This window comes from Ascaphus truei, chromosome 19 (assembly GCF_040206685.1).
Source record: "Ascaphus truei isolate aAscTru1 chromosome 19, aAscTru1.hap1, whole genome shotgun sequence".
In the NCBI taxonomy this organism is placed as follows: Eukaryota; Metazoa; Chordata; class Amphibia; order Anura; family Ascaphidae; genus Ascaphus; species Ascaphus truei.
Window position 1 is genome coordinate 30,314,558 of NC_134501.1, and position 19,803 is coordinate 30,334,360.

A 19,803-nucleotide genomic window follows, 5' to 3' on the forward strand; every position below is an offset into this window, starting at 1 on the left:
AACCAAATGTAAAGTAAGCAATAAGGTACTTGCATTTTAGTAGTTGTCGCGCTTTCCATTAACCTACTGTGTGTAAGACGCTCTTCAATATTGAACAATTCTAGTGTCTGATTTCTCCAAGTCTGAGATTCCAGCTTTCATAGAATGCACAAAAGACAGCACAGGATGTGTTTCAAGGACTTCTGAACATTTGACATTTCCACTGCAACTCTCGTGTTTGAATGGAGAAATATTTTCTAACTACTTCAAATTTTGAATCCCCCACATTTACGACTTCAATTGTCACTACACACATACAATGGAGGAGCGATAACACGCTGAGATGTGTCAACCTCTCTCGATTGGAAAATATTGGGGTTGCTGTTTGTAGAGTTCGCATTTACGGTAGAAAACTGTAAGCATGGAAGGTTGTATGTGTGTTAGCTGAGGGAAATTCGTTTTGCTCTCTGAAGAAATTGATATTAAAAATTGAAATAATTTTTCAGAAACATAGATTGCAACACTATTAAAAGAGAGTATCATATACATGAAAGGGGGCATCTGGATTTGAACCAGAGACCTCTTGATCTGCAGTCAAATGCTCTACCACTGAGCTATACCCCCTGCCAGAATTTGCGGTCAACTATTTGTCCATGGGACAAATGGAGTAGACAGGGCCTCCAAAGAAGAGGATGACATAAAACGTCATTATCTCCTGAACAAATGTGTGGAAATCAAGAATAACTATCTTATGTCGTGTTGTCGGTGTGAAAAACCTTTACCAACCAAATGTAAAGTAAGCAATAAGGTACTTGCATTTTAGTAGTTGTCTCGCTTTCCATTAACCTACTGTGTGTAAGACGCTCTTCAATATTGAAAAATTCGAGTGTCTGATTTCTCCAAGTCTGAGAATCCAGCTTTCATAGAATGCACAAAAGTCAGCACAGGATGTGTTTCAAGGACTTCTGAACATTTGACATTTCCACTGCAACTCTCATGTTTGAATGGAGAAATATTTTCTAACTACTTCAAATTTAGAATCCCCCACATTTACGACTTCAATTGTCACTACACACATACAATGGAGGAGCGATAACACGCTGAGATGTGTCAACCTCTCTCGATTGGGAAATATTGGGGTTGCTGTTTGTAGAGTTCGCATTTACGGTAGAAAACTGTAAGCATGGAAGGTTGTATGTGTGTTAGCTGAGGGAAATTCGTTTTGCTCTCTGAAGAAATTGATATTAAAAATTGAAATAATTTTTCAGAAACATAGATTGCAACCCTATTAAAAGAGAATATCATATACATGAAAGGGGGCATCTGGATTTGAACCAGAGACCTCTTGATCTGCAGTCAAATGCTCTACCACTGAGCTATACCCCCTGCCAGAATTTACGGTCAACTATTTGTCCATGGGACAAATGGAGTAGACAGGGCCTCCAAAGAAGAGGATGACATAAAACGTCATTATCTCCTGAACAAATGTGTGGAAATCAAGAATAAGTATCTTATGTCGTGTTATCTGTGTGAAAACCTTAACCAAGCAAATGTAAAGTAAGCAATAAGGTACTTGCATTTTAGTAGTTGTCGCGCTTTCCATTAACCTACTGTGTGTAAGACGCTCTTCAATATTGAACAATTCTAGTGTCTGATTTCCCCAAGTCTGAGATTCCAGCTTTCTTAGAATGCACAAAAGACAGCACAGGATGTGTTTGAAGGACTTCTGAACATTTGACATTTCCACTGCAACTCTCGTGTTTGAATGGAGAAATATTTTCTAACTACTTCAAATTTTGAATCCCCCACATTTACGACTTCAATTGTCACTACACACATACAATGGAGGAGCGATAACACGCTGAGATGTGTCAACCTCTCTCGATTGGGAAATATTGGGGTTGCTGTTTGTAGAGTTCGCATTTACGGTAGAAAACTGTAAGCATGGAAGGTTGTATGTTTGTTAGCTGAGGGAAATTCATTTTGCTCTCTGAAGAAATTGATATAAAAAATTGAAATAATTTTTCAGAAACATAGATTGCAACCCTATTAAAAGAGAATATCATATACATGAAAGGGGGCATCTGGATTTGAACCAGAGACCTCTTGATCTGCAGTCAAATGCTCTACCACTGAGCTATACCCCCTGCCAGAATTTGCTGTCAACTATTTGTCCATGGGACAAATGGAGTAGACAGGGCCTCCAAAGAAGAGGATGACATAAAACGTCATTATCTCCTGAACAAATGTGTGGAAATCAAGAATAACTATCTTATGTCGTGTTGTCGGTGTGAAAAACCTTTACCAACCAAATGTAAAGTAAGCAATAAGGTACTTGCATTTTAGTAGTTGTCGCGCTTTCCATTAACCTACTGTGTGTAAGACGCTCTTCAATATTGAACAATTCTAGTGTCTGATTTCTCCAAGTCTGAGATTCCAGCTTTCATAGAATGCACAAAAGACAGCACAGGATGTGTTTCAAGGACTTCTGAACATTTGACATTTCCACTGCAACTCTCGTGTTTGAATGGAGAAATATTTTCTAACTACTTCAAATTTTGAATCCCCCACATTTACGACTTCAATTGTCACTACACACATACAATGGAGGAGCGATAACACGCTGAGATGTGTCAACCTCTCTCGATTGGAAAATATTGGGGTTGCTGTTTGTAGAGTTCGCATTTACGGTAGAAAACTGTAAGCATGGAAGGTTGTATGTGTGTTAGCTGAGGGAAATTCGTTTTGCTCTCTGAAGAAATTGATATTAAAAATTGAAATAATTTTTCAGAAACATAGATTGCAACACTATTAAAAGAGAGTATCATATACATGAAAGGGGGCATCTGGATTTGAACCAGAGACCTCTTGATCTGCAGTCAAATGCTCTACCACTGAGCTATACCCCCTGCCAGAATTTGCGGTCAACTATTTGTCCATGGGACAAATGGAGTAGACAGGGCCTCCAAAGAAGAGGATGACATAAAACGTCATTATCTCCTGAACAAATGTGTGGAAATCAAGAATAAGTATCTTATGTCGTGTTGTCGGTGTGAAAAACCTTTACCAACCAAATGTAAAGTAAGCAATAAGGTACTTGCATTTTAGTAGTTTCACTCTTTCCATTAACCTACTGTGTGTAAGACACTCTTCAATATTGAAAAATTCTAGTGTCTGATTTCCCCAAGTCTGAGAATCCAGCTTTCATAGAATGCACAAAAGTCAGCACAGGATGTGTTTCAAGGACTTCTGAATATTTGACATTTCCACTGCAACTCTCATGTTTGAATGGAGAAATATTTTCTAACTACTTTAAATTTAGAATCCCCCACATTTACGACTTCAATTGTCACTACACACATACAATGGAGGAGCGATAACACGCTGAGATGTGTCAACCTCTCTCGATTGGGAAATATTGGGGTTGCTGTTTGTAGGGTTCGCATTTACGGTAGAAAACTGTAAGCATGGAAGGTTGTATGTGTGTTAGCTGAGGGAAATTCGTTTTGCTCTCTGAAGAAATTGATATTAAAAATTGAAATAATTTTTCAGAAACATAGATTGCAACTCTATTAAAAGAGAATATCATATACATGAAAGGGGGCATCTGGATTTGAACCAGAGACCTCTTGATCTGCAGTCAAATGCTCTACCACTGAGCTATACCCCCTGCCAGAATTTGCTGTCAACTATTTGTCCATGGGACAAATGGAGTAGACAGGGCCTCCAAAGAAGAGGATGACATAAAACGTCATTATCTCCTGAACAAATGTGTGGAAATCAAGAATAACTATCTTATGTCGTGTTGTCGGTGTGAAAAACCTTTACCAACCAAATGTAAAGTAAGCAATAAGGTACTTGCATTTTAGTAGTTGTCTCGCTTTCCATTAACCTACTGTGTGTAAGACGCTCTTCAATATTGAAAAATTCTAGTGTCTGATTTCTCCAAGTCTGAGAATTCAGCTTTCATAGAATGCACAAAAGTCAGCACAGGATGTGTTTCAAGGACTTCTGAACATTTGACATTTCCACTGCAACTCTCATGTTTGAATGGAGAAATATTTTCTAACTACTTCAAATTTAGAATCCCCCACATTTACGACTTCAATTGTCACTACACACATACAATGGAGGAGCGATAACACGCTGAGATGTGTCAACCTCTCTCGATTGGGAAATATTGGGGTTGCTGTTTGTAGAGTTCGCATTTACGGTAGAAAACTGTAAGCATGGAAGGTTGTATGTGTGTTAGCTGAGGGAAATTCGTTTTGCTCTCTGAAGAAATTGATATTAAAAATTGAAATAATTTTTCAGAAACATAGATTGCAACCCTATTAAAAGAGAATATCATATACATGAAAGGGGGCATCTGGATTTGAACCAGAGCCCTCTTGATCTGCAGTCAAATGCTCTACCACTGAGCTATACCCCCTGCCAGAATTTGCGGTCAACTATTTGTCCATGGGACAAATGGAGTAGACAGGGCCTCCAAAGAATAGGATGACATAAAACGTCATTATCTCCTGAACAAATGTGTGGAAATCAAGAATAAGTATCTTATGTCGTGTTGTCGGTGTGAAAAACCTTTACCAACCAAATGTAAAGTAAGCAATAAGGTACTTGCATTTTAGTAGTTTCACTCTTTCCATTAACCTACTGTGTGTAAGACACTCTTCAATATTGAAAAATTCTAGTGTCTGATTTCCCCAAGTCTGAGAATCCAGCTTTCATAGAATGCACAAAAGTCAGCACAGGATGTGTTTCAAGGACTTCTGAACATTTGACATTTCCACTGCAACTCTCATGTTTGAATGGAGAAATATTTTCTAACTACTTTAAATTTAGAATCCCCCACATTTACGACTTCAATTGTCACTACACACATACAATGGAGGAGCGATAACACGCTGAGATGTGTCAACCTCTCTCGATTGGGAAATATTGGGGTTGCTGTTTGTAGAGTTCGCATTTACGGTAGAAAACTGTAAGCATGGAAGGTTGTATGTGTGTTAGCTGAGGGAAATTCGTTTTGCTCTCTGAAGAAATTGATATTAAAAATTGAAATAATTTTTCAGAAACATAGATTGCAACCCTATTAAAAGAGAATATCATATACATGAAAGGGGGCATCTGGATTTGAACCAGAGACCTCTTGATCTGCAGTCAAATGCTCTACCACTGAGCTATACCCCCTGCCAGAATTTACGGTCAACTATTTGTCCATGGGACAAATGGAGTAGACAGGGCCTCCAAAGAAGAGGATGACATAAAACGTCATTATCTCCTGAACAAATGTGTGGAAATCAAGAATAAGTATCTTATGTCGTGTTATCTGTGTGAAAACCTTAACCAAGCAAATGTAAAGTAAGCAATAAGGTACTTGCATTTTAGTAGTTGTCGCGCTTTCCATTAACCTACTGTGTGTAAGACGCTCTTCAATATTGAACAATTCTAGTGTCTGATTTCCCCAAGTCTGAGATTCCAGCTTTCTTAGAATGCACAAAAGACAGCACAGGATGTGTTTGAAGGACTTCTGAACATTTGACATTTCCACTGCAACTCTCGTGTTTGAATGGAGAAATATTTTCTAACTACTTCAAATTTTGAATCCCCCACATTTACGACTTCAATTGTCACTACACACATACAATGGAGGAGCGATAACACGCTGAGATGTGTCAACCTCTCTCGATTGGGAAATATTGGGGTTGCTGTTTGTAGAGTTCGCATTTACGGTAGAAAACTGTAAGCATGGAAGGTTGTATGTTTGTTAGCTGAGGGAAATTCATTTTGCTCTCTGAAGAAATTGATATAAAAAATTGAAATAATTTTTCAGAAACATAGATTGCAACCCTATTAAAAGAGAATATCATATACATGAAAGGGGGCATCTGGATTTGAACCAGAGACCTCTTGATCTGCAGTCAAATGCTCTACCACTGAGCTATACCCCCTGCCAGAATTTGCTGTCAACTATTTGTCCATGGGACAAATGGAGTAGACAGGGCCTCCAAAGAAGAGGATGACATAAAACGTCATTATCTCCTGAACAAATGTGTGGAAATCAAGAATAACTATCTTATGTCGTGTTGTCGGTGTGAAAAACCTTTACCAACCAAATGTAAAGTAAGCAATAAGGTACTTGCATTTTAGTAGTTGTCGCGCTTTCCATTAACCTACTGTGTGTAAGACGCTCTTCAATATTGAACAATTCTAGTGTCTGATTTCTCCAAGTCTGAGATTCCAGCTTTCATAGAATGCACAAAAGACAGCACAGGATGTGTTTCAAGGACTTCTGAACATTTGACATTTCCACTGCAACTCTCGTGTTTGAATGGAGAAATATTTTCTAACTACTTCAAATTTTGAATCCCCCACATTTACGACTTCAATTGTCACTACACACATACAATGGAGGAGCGATAACACGCTGAGATGTGTCAACCTCTCTCGATTGGAAAATATTGGGGTTGCTGTTTGTAGAGTTCGCATTTACGGTAGAAAACTGTAAGCATGGAAGGTTGTATGTGTGTTAGCTGAGGGAAATTCGTTTTGCTCTCTGAAGAAATTGATATTAAAAATTGAAATAATTTTTCAGAAACATAGATTGCAACACTATTAAAAGAGAGTATCATATACATGAAAGGGGGCATCTGGATTTGAACCAGAGACCTCTTGATCTGCAGTCAAATGCTCTACCACTGAGCTATACCCCCTGCCAGAATTTGCGGTCAACTATTTGTCCATGGGACAAATGGAGTAGACAGGGCCTCCAAAGAAGAGGATGACATAAAACGTCATTATCTCCTGAACAAATGTGTGGAAATCAAGAATAACTATCTTATGTCGTGTTGTCGGTGTGAAAAACCTTTACCAACCAAATGTAAAGTAAGCAATAAGGTACTTGCATTTTAGTAGTTGTCTCGCTTTCCATTAACCTACTGTGTGTAAGACGCTCTTCAATATTGAAAAATTCGAGTGTCTGATTTCTCCAAGTCTGAGAATCCAGCTTTCATAGAATGCACAAAAGTCAGCACAGGATGTGTTTCAAGGACTTCTGAACATTTGACATTTCCACTGCAACTCTCATGTTTGAATGGAGAAATATTTTCTAACTACTTCAAATTTAGAATCCCCCACATTTACGACTTCAATTGTCACTACACACATACAATGGAGGAGCGATAACACGCTGAGATGTGTCAACCTCTCTCGATTGGGAAATATTGGGGTTGCTGTTTGTAGAGTTCGCATTTACGGTAGAAAACTGTAAGCATGGAAGGTTGTATGTGTGTTAGCTGAGGGAAATTCGTTTTGCTCTCTGAAGAAATTGATATTAAAAATTGAAATAATTTTTCAGAAACATAGATTGCAACCCTATTAAAAGAGAATATCATATACATGAAAGGGGGCATCTGGATTTGAACCAGAGACCTCTTGATCTGCAGTCAAATGCTCTACCACTGAGCTATACCCCCTGCCAGAATTTACGGTCAACTATTTGTCCATGGGACAAATGGAGTAGACAGGGCCTCCAAAGAAGAGGATGACATAAAACGTCATTATCTCCTGAACAAATGTGTGGAAATCAAGAATAAGTATCTTATGTCGTGTTATCTGTGTGAAAACCTTAACCAAGCAAATGTAAAGTAAGCAATAAGGTACTTGCATTTTAGTAGTTGTCGCGCTTTCCATTAACCTACTGTGTGTAAGACGCTCTTCAATATTGAACAATTCTAGTGTCTGATTTCCCCAAGTCTGAGATTCCAGCTTTCTTAGAATGCACAAAAGACAGCACAGGATGTGTTTGAAGGACTTCTGAACATTTGACATTTCCACTGCAACTCTCGTGTTTGAATGGAGAAATATTTTCTAACTACTTCAAATTTTGAATCCCCCACATTTACGACTTCAATTGTCACTACACACATACAATGGAGGAGCGATAACACGCTGAGATGTGTCAACCTCTCTCGATTGGAAAATATTGGGGTTGCTGTTTGTAGAGTTCGCATTTACGGTAGAAAACTGTAAGCATGGAAGGTTGTATGTGTGTTAGCTGAGGGAAATTCATTTTGCTCTCTGAAGAAATTGATATTAAAAATTGAAATAATTTTTCAGAAACATAGATTGCAACCCTATTAAAAGAGAATATCATATACATGAAAGGGGGCATCTGGATTTGAACCAGAGACCTCTTGATCTGCAGTCAAATGCTCTACCACTGAGCTATACCCCCTGCCAGAATTTGCTGTCAACTATTTGTCCATGGGACAAATGGAGTAGACAGGGCCTCCAAAGAAGAGGATGACATAAAACGTCATTATCTCCTGAACAAATGTGTGGAAATCAAGAATAAGTATCTTATGTCGTGTTATCTGTGTGAAAACCTTAACCAACCAAATGTAAAGTAAGCAATAAGGTACTTGCATTTTAGTAGTTGTCGCGCTTTCCATTAACCTACTGTGTGTAAGACGCTCTTCAATATTGAACAATTCTAGTGTCTGATTTCTCCAAGTCTGAGATTCCAGCTTTCATAGAATGCACAAAAGACAGCACAGGATGTGTTTCAAGGACTTCTGAACATTTGACATTTCCACTGCAACTCTCGTGTTTGAATGGAGAAATATTTTCTAACTACTTCAAATTTTGAATCCCCCACATTTACGACTTCAATTGTCACTACACACATACAATGGAGGAGCGATAACACGCTGAGATGTGTCAACCTCTCTCGATTGGAAAATATTGGGGTTGCTGTTTGTAGAGTTCGCATTTACGGTAGAAAACTGTAAGCATGGAAGGTTGTATGTGTGTTAGCTGAGGGAAATTCGTTTTGCTCTCTGAAGAAATTGATATTAAAAATTGAAATAATTTTTCAGAAACATAGATTGCAACACTATTAAAAGAGAGTATCATATACATGAAAGGGGGCATCTGGATTTGAACCAGAGACCTCTTGATCTGCAGTCAAATGCTCTACCACTGAGCTATACCCCCTGCCAGAATTTGCTGTCAACTATTTGTCCATGGGACAAATGGAGTAGACAGGGCCTCCAAAGAAGAGGATGACATAAAACGTCATTATCTCCTGAACAAATGTGTGGAAATCAAGAATAACTATCTTATGTCGTGTTGTCGGTGTGAAAAACCTTTACCAACCAAATGTAAAGTAAGCAATAAGGTACTTGCATTTTAGTAGTTGTCTCTCTTTCCATTAACCTACTGTGTGTAAGACGCTCTTCAATATTGAAAAATTCTAGTGTCTGATTTCTCCAAGTCTGAGAATCCAGCTTTCATAGAATGCACAAAAGTCAGCACAGGATGTGTTTCAAGGACTTCTGAACATTTGACATTTCCACTGCAACTCTCATGTTTGAATGGAGAAATATTTTCTAACTACTTCAAATTTAGAATCCCCCACATTTACGACTTCAATTGTCACTACACACATACAATGGAGGAGCGATAACACGCTGAGATGTGTCAACCTCTCTCGATTGGGAAATATTGGGGTTGCTGTTTGTAGAGTTCGCATTTACGGTAGAAAACTGTAAGCATGGAAGGTTGTATGTGTGTTAGCTGAGGGAAATTCGTTTTGCTCTCTGAAGAAATTGATATTAAAAATTGAAATAATTTTTCAGAAACATAGATTGCAACCCTATTAAAAGAGAATATCATATACATGAAAGGGGGCATCTGGATTTGAACCAGAGCCCTCTTGATCTGCAGTCAAATGCTCTACCACTGAGCTATACCCCCTGCCAGAATTTGCGGTCAACTATTTGTCCATGGGACAAATGGAGTAGACAGGGCCTCCAAAGAAGAGGATGACATAAAACGTCATTATCTCCTGAACAAATGTGTGGAAATCAAGAATAAGTATCTTATGTCGTGTTATCTGTGTGAAAACCTTAACCAACCAAATGTAAAGTAAGCAATAAGGTACTTGCATTTTAGTAGTTGTCGCGCTTTCCATTAACCTACTGTGTGTAAGACGCTCTTCAATATTGAACAATTCTAGTGTCTGATTTCTCCAAGTCTGAGATTCCAGCTTTCATAGAATGCACAAAAGACAGCACAGGATGTGTTTCAAGGACTTCTGAACATTTGACATTTCCACTGCAACTCTCGTGTTTGAATGGAGAAATATTTTCTAACTACTTCAAATTTTGAATCCCCCACATTTACGACTTCAATTGTCACTACACACATACAATGGAGGAGCGATAACACGCTGAGATGTGTCAACCTCTCTCGATTGGAAAATATTGGGGTTGCTGTTTGTAGAGTTCGCATTTACGGTAGAAAACTGTAAGCATGGAAGGTTGTATGTGTGTTAGCTGAGGGAAATTCGTTTTGCTCTCTGAAGAAATTGATATTAAAAATTGAAATAATTTTTCAGAAACATAGATTGCAACACTATTAAAAGAGAGTATCATATACATGAAAGGGGGCATCTGGATTTGAACCAGAGACCTCTTGATCTGCAGTCAAATGCTCTACCACTGAGCTATACCCCCTGCCAGAATTTGCTGTCAACTATTTGTCCATGGGACAAATGGAGTAGACAGGGCCTCCAAAGAAGAGGATGACATAAAACGTCATTATCTCCTGAACAAATGTGTGGAAATCAAGAATAACTATCTTATGTCGTGTTGTCGGTGTGAAAAACCTTTACCAACCAAATGTAAAGTAAGCAATAAGGTACTTGCATTTTAGTAGTTGTCTCTCTTTCCATTAACCTACTGTGTGTAAGACGCTCTTCAATATTGAAAAATTCTAGTGTCTGATTTCTCCAAGTCTGAGAATCCAGCTTTCATAGAATGCACAAAAGTCAGCACAGGATGTGTTTCAAGGACTTCTGAACATTTGACATTTCCACTGCAACTCTCATGTTTGAATGGAGAAATATTTTCTAACTACTTCAAATTTAGAATCCCCCACATTTACGACTTCAATTGTCACTACACACATACAATGGAGGAGCGATAACACGCTGAGATGTGTCAACCTCTCTCGATTGGGAAATATTGGGGTTGCTGTTTGTAGAGTTCGCATTTACGGTAGAAAACTGTAAGCATGGAAGGTTGTATGTGTGTTAGCTGAGGGAAATTCGTTTTGCTCTCTGAAGAAATTGATATTAAAAATTGAAATAATTTTTCAGAAACATAGATTGCAACCCTATTAAAAGAGAATATCATATACATGAAAGGGGGCATCTGGATTTGAACCAGAGCCCTCTTGCTCTGCAGTCAAATGCTCTACCACTGAGCTATACCCCCTGCCAGAATTTGCGGTCAACTATTTGTCCATGGGACAAATGGAGTAGACAGGGCCTCCAAAGAAGAGGATGACATAAAACGTCATTATCTCCTGAACAAATGTGTGGAAATCAAGAATAAGTATCTTATGTCGTGTTATCTGTGTGAAAACCTTAACCAACCAAATGTAAAGTAAGCAATAAGGTACTTGCATTTTAGTAGTTGTCGCGCTTTCCATTAACCTACTGTGTGTAAGACGCTCTTCAATATTGAACAATTCTAGTGTCTGATTTCTCCAAGTCTGAGATTCCAGCTTTCATAGAATGCACAAAAGACAGCACAGGATGTGTTTCAAGGACTTCTGAACATTTGACATTTCCACTGCAACTCTCGTGTTTGAATGGAGAAATATTTTCTAACTACTTCAAATTTTGAATCCCCCACATTTACGACTTCAATTGTCACTACACACATACAATGGAGGAGCGATAACACGCTGAGATGTGTCAACCTCTCTCGATTGGAAAATATTGGGGTTGCTGTTTGTAGAGTTCGCATTTACGGTAGAAAACTGTAAGCATGGAAGGTTGTATGTGTGTTAGCTGAGGGAAATTCGTTTTGCTCTCTGAAGAAATTGATATTAAAAATTGAAATAATTTTTCAGAAACATAGATTGCAACACTATTAAAAGAGAGTATCATATACATGAAAGGGGGCATCTGGATTTGAACCAGAGACCTCTTGATCTGCAGTCAAATGCTCTACCACTGAGCTATACCCCCTGCCAGAATTTGCGGTCAACTATTTGTCCATGGGACAAATGGAGTAGACAGGGCCTCCAAAGAAGAGGATGACATAAAACGTCATTATCTCCTGAACAAATGTGTGGAAATCAAGAATAACTATCTTATGTCGTGTTGTCGGTGTGAAAAACCTTTACCAACCAAATGTAAAGTAAGCAATAAGGTACTTGCATTTTAGTAGTTGTCTCACTTTCCATTAACCTACTGTGTGTAAGACGCTCTTCAATATTGAAAAATTCTAGTGTCTGATTTCTCCAAGTCTGAGAATCCAGCTTTCATAGAATGCACAAAAGTCAGCACAGGATGTGTTTCAAGGACTTCTGAACATTTGACATTTCCACTGCAACTCTCATGTTTGAATGGAGAAATATTTTCTAACTACTTCAAATTTAGAATCCCCCACATTTACGACTTCAATTGTCACTACACACATACAATGGAGGAGCGATAACACGCTGAGATGTGTCAACCTCTCTCGATTGGGAAATATTGGGGTTGCTGTTTGTAGAGTTCGCATTTACGGTAGAAAACTGTAAGCATGGAAGGTTGTATGTGTGTTAGCTGAGGGAAATTCGTTTTGCTCTCTGAAGAAATTGATATTAAAAAATGAAATAATTTTTCAGAAACATAGATTGCAACCCTATTAAAAGAGAATATCATATACATGAAAGGGGGCATCTGGATTTGAACCAGAGACCTCTTGATCTGCAGTCAAATGCTCTACCACTGAGCTATACCCCCTGCCAGAATTTACGGTCAACTATTTGTCCATGGGACAAATGGAGTAGACAGGGCCTCCAAAGAAGAGGATGACATAAAACGTCATTATCTCCTGAACAAATGTGTGGAAATCAAGAATAAGTATCTTATGTCGTGTTATCTGTGTGAAAACCTTAACCAAGCAAATGTAAAGTAAGCAATAAGGTACTTGCATTTTAGTAGTTGTCGCGCTTTCCATTAACCTACTGTGTGTAAGACGCTCTTCAATATTGAACAATTCTAGTGTCTGATTTGCCCAAGTCTGAGATTCCAGCTTTCTTAGAATGCACAAAAGACAGCACAGGATGTGTTTGAAGGACTTCTGAACATTTGACATTTCCACTGCAACTCTCGTGTTTGAATGGAGAAATATTTTCTAACTACTTCAAATTTTGAATCCCCCACATTTACGACTTCAATTGTCACTACACACATACAATGGAGGAGCGATAACACGCTGAGATGTGTCAACCTCTCTCGATTGGAAAATATTGGGGTTGCTGTTTGTAGAGTTCGCATTTACGGTAGAAAACTGTAAGCATGGAAGGTTGTATGTGTGTTAGCTGAGGGAAATTCATTTTGCTCTCTGAAGAAATTGATATTAAAAATTGAAATAATTTTTCAGAAACATAGATTGCAACCCTATTAAAAGAGAATATCATATACATGAAAGGGGGCATCTGGATTTGAACCAGAGACCTCTTGATCTGCAGTCAAATGCTCTACCACTGAGCTATACCCCCTGCCAGAATTTACGGTCAACTATTTGTCCATGGGACAAATGGAGTAGACAGGGCCTCCAAAGAAGAGGATGACATAAAACGTCATTATCTCCTGAACAAATGTGTGGAAATCAAGAATAAGTATCTTATGTCGTGTTATCTGTGTGAAAACCTTAACCAAGCAAATGTAAAGTAAGCAATAAGGTACTTGCATTTTAGTAGTTGTCGCGCTTTCCATTAACCTACTGTGTGTAAGACGCTCTTCAATATTGAACAATTCTAGTGTCTGATTTCCCCAAGTCTGAGATTCCAGCTTTCTTAGAATGCACAAAAGACAGCACAGGATGTGTTTGAAGGACTTCTGAACATTTGACATTTCCACTGCAACTCTCGTGTTTGAATGGAGAAATATTTTCTAACTACTTCAAATTTTGAATCCCCCACATTTACGACTTCAATTGTCACTACACACATACAATGGAGGAGCGATAACACGCTGAGATGTGTCAACCTCTCTCGATTGGAAAATATTGGGGTTGCTGTTTGTAGAGTTCGCATTTACGGTAGAAAACTGTAAGCATGGAAGGTTGTATGTGTGTTAGCTGAGGGAAATTCATTTTGCTCTCTGAAGAAATTGATATTAAAAATTGAAATAATTTTTCAGAAACATAGATTGCAACCCTATTAAAAGAGAATATCATATACATGAAAGGGGGCATCTGGATTTGAACCAGAGACCTCTTGATCTGCAGTCAAATGCTCTACCACTGAGCTATACCCCCTGCCAGAATTTGCTGTCAACTATTTGTCCATGGGACAAATGGAGTAGACAGGGCCTCCAAAGAAGAGGATGACATAAAACGTCATTATCTCCTGAACAAATGTGTGGAAATCAAGAATAAGTATCTTATGTCGTGTTATCTGTGTGAAAACCTTAACCAACCAAATGTAAAGTAAGCAATAAGGTACTTGCATTTTAGTAGTTGTCGCGCTTTCCATTAACCTACTGTGTGTAAGACGCTCTTCAATATTGAACAATTCTAGTGTCTGATTTCTCCAAGTCTGAGATTCCAGCTTTCATAGAATGCACAAAAGACAGCACAGGATGTGTTTCAAGGACTTCTGAACATTTGACATTTCCACTGCAACTCTCGTGTTTGAATGGAGAAATATTTTCTAACTACTTCAAATTTTGAATCCCCCACATTTACGACTTCAATTGTCACTACACACATACAATGGAGGAGCGATAACACGCTGAGATGTGTCAACCTCTCTCGATTGGAAAATATTGGGGTTGCTGTTTGTAGAGTTCGCATTTACGGTAGAAAACTGTAAGCATGGAAGGTTGTATGTGTGTTAGCTGAGGGAAATTCGTTTTGCTCTCTGAAGAAATTGATATTAAAAATTGAAATAATTTTTCAGAAACATAGATTGCAACACTATTAAAAGAGAGTATCATATACATGAAAGGGGGCATCTGGATTTGAACCAGAGACCTCTTGATCTGCAGTCAAATGCTCTACCACTGAGCTATACCCCCTGCCAGAATTTGCTGTCAACTATTTGTCCATGGGACAAATGGAGTAGACAGGGCCTCCAAAGAAGAGGATGACATAAAACGTCATTATCTCCTGAACAAATGTGTGGAAATCAAGAATAACTATCTTATGTCGTGTTGTCGGTGTGAAAAACCTTTACCAACCAAATGTAAAGTAAGCAATAAGGTACTTGCATTTTAGTAGTTGTCTCTCTTTCCATTAACCTACTGTGTGTAAGACGCTCTTCAATATTGAAAAATTCTAGTGTCTGATTTCTCCAAGTCTGAGAATCCAGCTTTCATAGAATGCACAAAAGTCAGCACAGGATGTGTTTCAAGGACTTCTGAACATTTGACATTTCCACTGCAACTCTCATGTTTGAATGGAGAAATATTTTCTAACTACTTCAAATTTAGAATCCCCCACATTTACGACTTCAATTGTCACTACACACATACAATGGAGGAGCGATAACACGCTGAGATGTGTCAACCTCTCTCGATTGGGAAATATTGGGGTTGCTGTTTGTAGAGTTCGCATTTACGGTAGAAAACTGTAAGCATGGAAGGTTGTATGTGTGTTAGCTGAGGGAAATTCGTTTTGCTCTCTGAAGAAATTGATATTAAAAATTGAAATAATTTTTCAGAAACATAGATTGCAACCCTATTAAAAGAGAATATCATATACATGAAAGGGGGCATCTGGATTTGAACCAGAGCCCTCTTGATCTGCAGTCAAATGCTCTACCACTAAGCTATACCCCCTGCCAGAATTTGCGGTCAACTATTTGTCCATGGGACAAATGGAGTAGACAGGGCCTCCAAAGAAGAGGATGACATAAAACGTCATTATCTCCTGAACAAATGTGTGGAAATCAAGAATAAGTATCTTATGTCGTGTTATCTGTGTGAAAACCTTAACCAACCAAATGTAAAGTAAGCAATAAGGTACTTGCATTTTAGTAGTTGTCGCGCTTTCCATTAACCTACTGTGTGTAAGACGCTCTTCAATATTGAACAATTCTAGTGTCTGATTTCTCAAAGTCTGAGATTCCAGCTTTCATAGAATGCACAAAAGACAGCACAGGATGTGTTTCAAGGACTTCTGAACATTTGACATTTCCACTGCAACTCTCGTGTTTGAATGGAGAAATATTTTCTAACTACTTCAAATTTTGAATCCCCCACATTTACGACTTCAATTGTCACTACACACATACAATGGAGGAGCGATAACACGCTGAGATGTGTCAACCTCTCTCGATTGGAAAATATTGGGGTTGCTGTTTGTAGAGTTCGCATTTACGGTAGAAAACTGTAAGCATGGAAGGTTGTATGTGTGTTAGCTGAGGGAAATTCGTTTTGCTCTCTGAAGAAATTGATATTAAAAATTGAAATAATTTTTCAGAAACATAGATTGCAACACTATTAAAAGAGAGTATCATATACATGAAAGGGGGCATCTGGATTTGAACCAGAGACCTCTTGATCTGCAGTCAAATGCTCTACCACTAAGCTATACCCCCTGCCAGAATTTGCGGTCAACTATTTGTCCATGGGACAAATGGAGTAGACAGGGCCTCCAAAGAAGAGGATGACATAAAACGTCATTATCTCCTGAACAAATGTGTGGAAATCAAGAATAACTATCTTATGTCGTGTTGTCGGTGTGAAAAACCTTTACCAACCAAATGTAAAGTAAGCAATAAGGTACTTGCATTTTAGTAGTTGTCTCACTTTCCATTAACCTACTGTGTGTAAGACGCTCTTCAATATTGAAAAATTCTAGTGTCTGATTTCTCCAAGTCTGAGAATCCAGCTTTCATAGAATGCACAAAAGTCAGCACAGGATGTGTTTCAAGGACTTCTGAACATTTGACATTTCCACTGCAACTCTCATGTTTGAATGGAGAAATATTTTCTAACTACTTCAAATTTAGAATCCCCCACATTTACGACTTCAATTGTCACTACACACATACAATGGAGGAGCGATAACACGCTGAGATGTGTCAACCTCTCTCGATTGGGAAATATTGGGGTTGCTGTTTGTAGAGTTCGCATTTACGGTAGAAAACTGTAAGCATGGAAGGTTGTATGTGTGTTAGCTGAGGGAAATTCGTTTTGCTCTCTGAAGAAATTGATATTAAAAAATGAAATAATTTTTCAGAAACATAGATTGCAACCCTATTAAAAGAGAATATCATATACATGAAAGGGGGCATCTGGATTTGAACCAGAGACCTCTTGATCTGCAGTCAAATGCTCTACCACTGAGCTATACCCCCTGCCAGAATTTACGGTCAACTATTTGTCCATGGGACAAATGGAGTAGACAGGGCCTCCAAAGAAGAGGATGACATAAAACGTCATTATCTCCTGAACAAATGTGTGGAAATCAAGAATAAGTATCTTATGTCGTGTTATCTGTGTGAAAACCTTAACCAAGCAAATGTAAAGTAAGCAATAAGGTACTTGCATTTTAGTAGTTGTCGCGCTTTCCATTAACCTACTGTGTGTAAGACGCTCTTCAATATTGAACAATTCTAGTGTCTGATTTCCCCAAGTCTGAGATTCCAGCTTTCTTAGAATGCACAAAAGACAGCACAGGATGTGTTTGAAGGACTTCTGAACATTTGACATTTCCACTGCAACTCTCGTGTTTGAATGGAGAAATATTTTCTAACTACTTCAAATTTTGAATCCCCCACATTTACGACTTCAATTGTCACTACACACATACAATGGAGGAGCGATAACACGCTGAGATGTGTCAACCTCTCTCGATTGGAAAATATTGGGGTTGCTGTTTGTAGAGTTCGCATTTACGGTAGAAAACTGTAAGCATGGAAGGTTGTATGTGTGTTAGCTGAGGGAAATTCATTTTGCTCTCTGAAGAAATTGATATTAAAAATTGAAATAATTTTTCAGAAACATAGATTGCAACCCTATTAAAAGAGAATATCATATACATGAAAGGGGGCATCTGGATTTGAACCAGAGACCTCTTGATCTGCAGTCAAATGCTCTACCACTGAGCTATACCCCCTGCCAGAATTTGCTGTCAACTATTTGTCCATGGGACAAATGGAGTAGACAGGGCCTCCAAAGAAGAGGATGACATAAAACGTCATTATCTCCTGAACAAATGTGTGGAAATCAAGAATAAGTATCTTATGTCGTGTTATCTGTGTGAAAACCTTAACCAACCAAATGTAAAGTAAGCAATAAGGTACTTGCATTTTAGTAGTTGTCGCGCTTTCCATTAACCTACTGTGTGTAAGACGCTCTTCAATATTGAACAATTCTAGTGTCTGATTTCTCCAAGTCTGAGATTCCAGCTTTCATAGAATGCACAAAAGACAGCACAGGATGTGTTTCAAGGACTTCTGAACATTTGACATTTCCACTGCAACTCTCGTGTTTGAATGGAGAAATATTTTCTAACTACTTCAAATTTTGAATCCCCCACATTTACGACTTCAATTGTCACTACACACATACAATGGAGGAGCGATAACACGCTGAGATGTGTCAACCTCTCTCGATTGGAAAATATTGGGGTTGCTGTTTGTAGAGTTCGCATTTACGGTAGAAAACTGTAAGCATGGAAGGTTGTATGTGTGTTAGCTGAGGGAAATTCGTTTTGCTCTCTGAAGAAATTGATATTAAAAATTGAAATAATTTTTCAGAAACATAGATTGCAACACTATTAAAAGAGAGTATCATATACATGAAAGGGGGCATCTGGATTTGAACCAGAGACCTCTTGATCTGCAGTCAAATGCTCTACCACTGAGCTATACCCCCTGCCAGAATTTGCGGTCAACTATTTGTCCATGGGACAAATGGAGTAGACAGGGCCTCCAAAGAAGAGGATGACATAAAACGTCATTATCTCCTGAACAAATGTGTGGAAATCAAGAATAAGTATCTTATGTCGTGTTGTCGGTGTGAAAAACCTTTACCAACCAAATGTAAAGTAAGCAATAAGGTACTTGCATTTTAGTAGTTTCACTCTTTCCATTAACCTACTGTGTGTAAGACACTCTTCAATATTGAAAAATTCTAGTGTCTGATTTCCCCAAGTCTGAGAATCCAGCTTTCATAGAATGCACAAAAGTCAGCACAGGATGTGTTTCAAGGACTTCTGAATATTTGACATTTCCACTGCAACTCTCATGTTTGAATGGAGAAATATTTTCTAACTACTTTAAATTTAGAATCCCCCACATTTACGACTTCAATTGTCACTACACACATACAATGGAGGAGCGATAACACGCTGAGATGTGTCAACCTCTCTCGATTGGGAAATATTGGGGTTGCTGTTTGTAGGGTTCGCATTTACGGTAGAAAACTGTAAGCATGGAAGGTTGTATGTGTGTTAGCTGAGGGAAATTCATTTTGCTCTCTGAAGAAATTGATATTAAAAATTGAAATAATTTTTCAGAAACATAGATTGCAACTCTATTAAAAGAGAATATCATATACATGAAAGGGGGCATCTGGATTTGAACCAGAGACCTCTTGATCTGCAGTCAAATGCTCTACCACTGAGCTATACCCCCTGCCAGAATTTGCTGTCAACTATTTGTCCATGGGAAAAATGGAGTAGACAGGGCCTCCAAAGAAGAGGATGACATAAAACGTCATTATCTCCTGAACAAATGTGTGGAAATCAAGAATAACTATCTTATGTCGTGTTGTCGGTGTGAAAAACCTTTACCAACCAA

The 19,803-nt window shown here is 38.3% G+C and overlaps 26 non-coding genes across 26 annotated transcripts; all 26 read right to left on the reverse strand.

Moving 5' to 3' along the window:
• Nucleotides 1-531: 531 nt before the first annotated feature.
• Nucleotides 532-603, reverse strand: TRNAC-GCA (transfer RNA cysteine (anticodon GCA)). Its single transcript has one exon. It is a non-coding gene; the product is annotated as a tRNA-Cys (tRNA).
• Nucleotides 604-1,293: 690 nt separating this feature from the next.
• On the reverse strand, nucleotides 1,294-1,365 carry TRNAC-GCA (transfer RNA cysteine (anticodon GCA)). Its single transcript has one exon. It is a non-coding gene; the product is annotated as a tRNA-Cys (tRNA).
• A 689-nt stretch (nucleotides 1,366-2,054) lies between these two features.
• Nucleotides 2,055-2,126, reverse strand: TRNAC-GCA (transfer RNA cysteine (anticodon GCA)). The gene has a single exon. It is a non-coding gene; the product is annotated as a tRNA-Cys (tRNA).
• A 690-nt stretch (nucleotides 2,127-2,816) lies between these two features.
• TRNAC-GCA (transfer RNA cysteine (anticodon GCA)) lies at nucleotides 2,817-2,888 on the reverse strand. Its single transcript has one exon. It is a non-coding gene; the product is annotated as a tRNA-Cys (tRNA).
• Nucleotides 2,889-3,577: 689 nt separating this feature from the next.
• Nucleotides 3,578-3,649, reverse strand: TRNAC-GCA (transfer RNA cysteine (anticodon GCA)). Its single transcript has one exon. It is a non-coding gene; the product is annotated as a tRNA-Cys (tRNA).
• Nucleotides 3,650-4,339: 690 nt separating this feature from the next.
• On the reverse strand, nucleotides 4,340-4,411 carry TRNAC-GCA (transfer RNA cysteine (anticodon GCA)). Its single transcript has one exon. It is a non-coding gene; the product is annotated as a tRNA-Cys (tRNA).
• Nucleotides 4,412-5,100: 689 nt separating this feature from the next.
• TRNAC-GCA (transfer RNA cysteine (anticodon GCA)) lies at nucleotides 5,101-5,172 on the reverse strand. The gene has a single exon. It is a non-coding gene; the product is annotated as a tRNA-Cys (tRNA).
• A 689-nt stretch (nucleotides 5,173-5,861) lies between these two features.
• Nucleotides 5,862-5,933, reverse strand: TRNAC-GCA (transfer RNA cysteine (anticodon GCA)). Its single transcript has one exon. It is a non-coding gene; the product is annotated as a tRNA-Cys (tRNA).
• Nucleotides 5,934-6,623: 690 nt separating this feature from the next.
• On the reverse strand, nucleotides 6,624-6,695 carry TRNAC-GCA (transfer RNA cysteine (anticodon GCA)). Its single transcript has one exon. It is a non-coding gene; the product is annotated as a tRNA-Cys (tRNA).
• Nucleotides 6,696-7,385: 690 nt separating this feature from the next.
• Nucleotides 7,386-7,457, reverse strand: TRNAC-GCA (transfer RNA cysteine (anticodon GCA)). The gene has a single exon. It is a non-coding gene; the product is annotated as a tRNA-Cys (tRNA).
• Nucleotides 7,458-8,146: 689 nt separating this feature from the next.
• Nucleotides 8,147-8,218, reverse strand: TRNAC-GCA (transfer RNA cysteine (anticodon GCA)). The gene has a single exon. It is a non-coding gene; the product is annotated as a tRNA-Cys (tRNA).
• A 689-nt stretch (nucleotides 8,219-8,907) lies between these two features.
• On the reverse strand, nucleotides 8,908-8,979 carry TRNAC-GCA (transfer RNA cysteine (anticodon GCA)). Its single transcript has one exon. It is a non-coding gene; the product is annotated as a tRNA-Cys (tRNA).
• A 690-nt stretch (nucleotides 8,980-9,669) lies between these two features.
• Nucleotides 9,670-9,741, reverse strand: TRNAC-GCA (transfer RNA cysteine (anticodon GCA)). The gene has a single exon. It is a non-coding gene; the product is annotated as a tRNA-Cys (tRNA).
• Nucleotides 9,742-10,430: 689 nt separating this feature from the next.
• On the reverse strand, nucleotides 10,431-10,502 carry TRNAC-GCA (transfer RNA cysteine (anticodon GCA)). The gene has a single exon. It is a non-coding gene; the product is annotated as a tRNA-Cys (tRNA).
• A 690-nt stretch (nucleotides 10,503-11,192) lies between these two features.
• TRNAC-GCA (transfer RNA cysteine (anticodon GCA)) lies at nucleotides 11,193-11,264 on the reverse strand. Its single transcript has one exon. It is a non-coding gene; the product is annotated as a tRNA-Cys (tRNA).
• A 689-nt stretch (nucleotides 11,265-11,953) lies between these two features.
• On the reverse strand, nucleotides 11,954-12,025 carry TRNAC-GCA (transfer RNA cysteine (anticodon GCA)). Its single transcript has one exon. It is a non-coding gene; the product is annotated as a tRNA-Cys (tRNA).
• Nucleotides 12,026-12,715: 690 nt separating this feature from the next.
• TRNAC-GCA (transfer RNA cysteine (anticodon GCA)) lies at nucleotides 12,716-12,787 on the reverse strand. The gene has a single exon. It is a non-coding gene; the product is annotated as a tRNA-Cys (tRNA).
• Nucleotides 12,788-13,476: 689 nt separating this feature from the next.
• Nucleotides 13,477-13,548, reverse strand: TRNAC-GCA (transfer RNA cysteine (anticodon GCA)). Its single transcript has one exon. It is a non-coding gene; the product is annotated as a tRNA-Cys (tRNA).
• A 689-nt stretch (nucleotides 13,549-14,237) lies between these two features.
• On the reverse strand, nucleotides 14,238-14,309 carry TRNAC-GCA (transfer RNA cysteine (anticodon GCA)). Its single transcript has one exon. It is a non-coding gene; the product is annotated as a tRNA-Cys (tRNA).
• A 689-nt stretch (nucleotides 14,310-14,998) lies between these two features.
• TRNAC-GCA (transfer RNA cysteine (anticodon GCA)) lies at nucleotides 14,999-15,070 on the reverse strand. Its single transcript has one exon. It is a non-coding gene; the product is annotated as a tRNA-Cys (tRNA).
• A 690-nt stretch (nucleotides 15,071-15,760) lies between these two features.
• Nucleotides 15,761-15,832, reverse strand: TRNAC-GCA (transfer RNA cysteine (anticodon GCA)). The gene has a single exon. It is a non-coding gene; the product is annotated as a tRNA-Cys (tRNA).
• A 689-nt stretch (nucleotides 15,833-16,521) lies between these two features.
• TRNAC-GCA (transfer RNA cysteine (anticodon GCA)) lies at nucleotides 16,522-16,593 on the reverse strand. The gene has a single exon. It is a non-coding gene; the product is annotated as a tRNA-Cys (tRNA).
• A 690-nt stretch (nucleotides 16,594-17,283) lies between these two features.
• On the reverse strand, nucleotides 17,284-17,355 carry TRNAC-GCA (transfer RNA cysteine (anticodon GCA)). Its single transcript has one exon. It is a non-coding gene; the product is annotated as a tRNA-Cys (tRNA).
• Nucleotides 17,356-18,044: 689 nt separating this feature from the next.
• On the reverse strand, nucleotides 18,045-18,116 carry TRNAC-GCA (transfer RNA cysteine (anticodon GCA)). Its single transcript has one exon. It is a non-coding gene; the product is annotated as a tRNA-Cys (tRNA).
• Nucleotides 18,117-18,805: 689 nt separating this feature from the next.
• TRNAC-GCA (transfer RNA cysteine (anticodon GCA)) lies at nucleotides 18,806-18,877 on the reverse strand. Its single transcript has one exon. It is a non-coding gene; the product is annotated as a tRNA-Cys (tRNA).
• A 689-nt stretch (nucleotides 18,878-19,566) lies between these two features.
• Nucleotides 19,567-19,638, reverse strand: TRNAC-GCA (transfer RNA cysteine (anticodon GCA)). The gene has a single exon. It is a non-coding gene; the product is annotated as a tRNA-Cys (tRNA).
• Nucleotides 19,639-19,803: the final 165 nt, after the last annotated feature.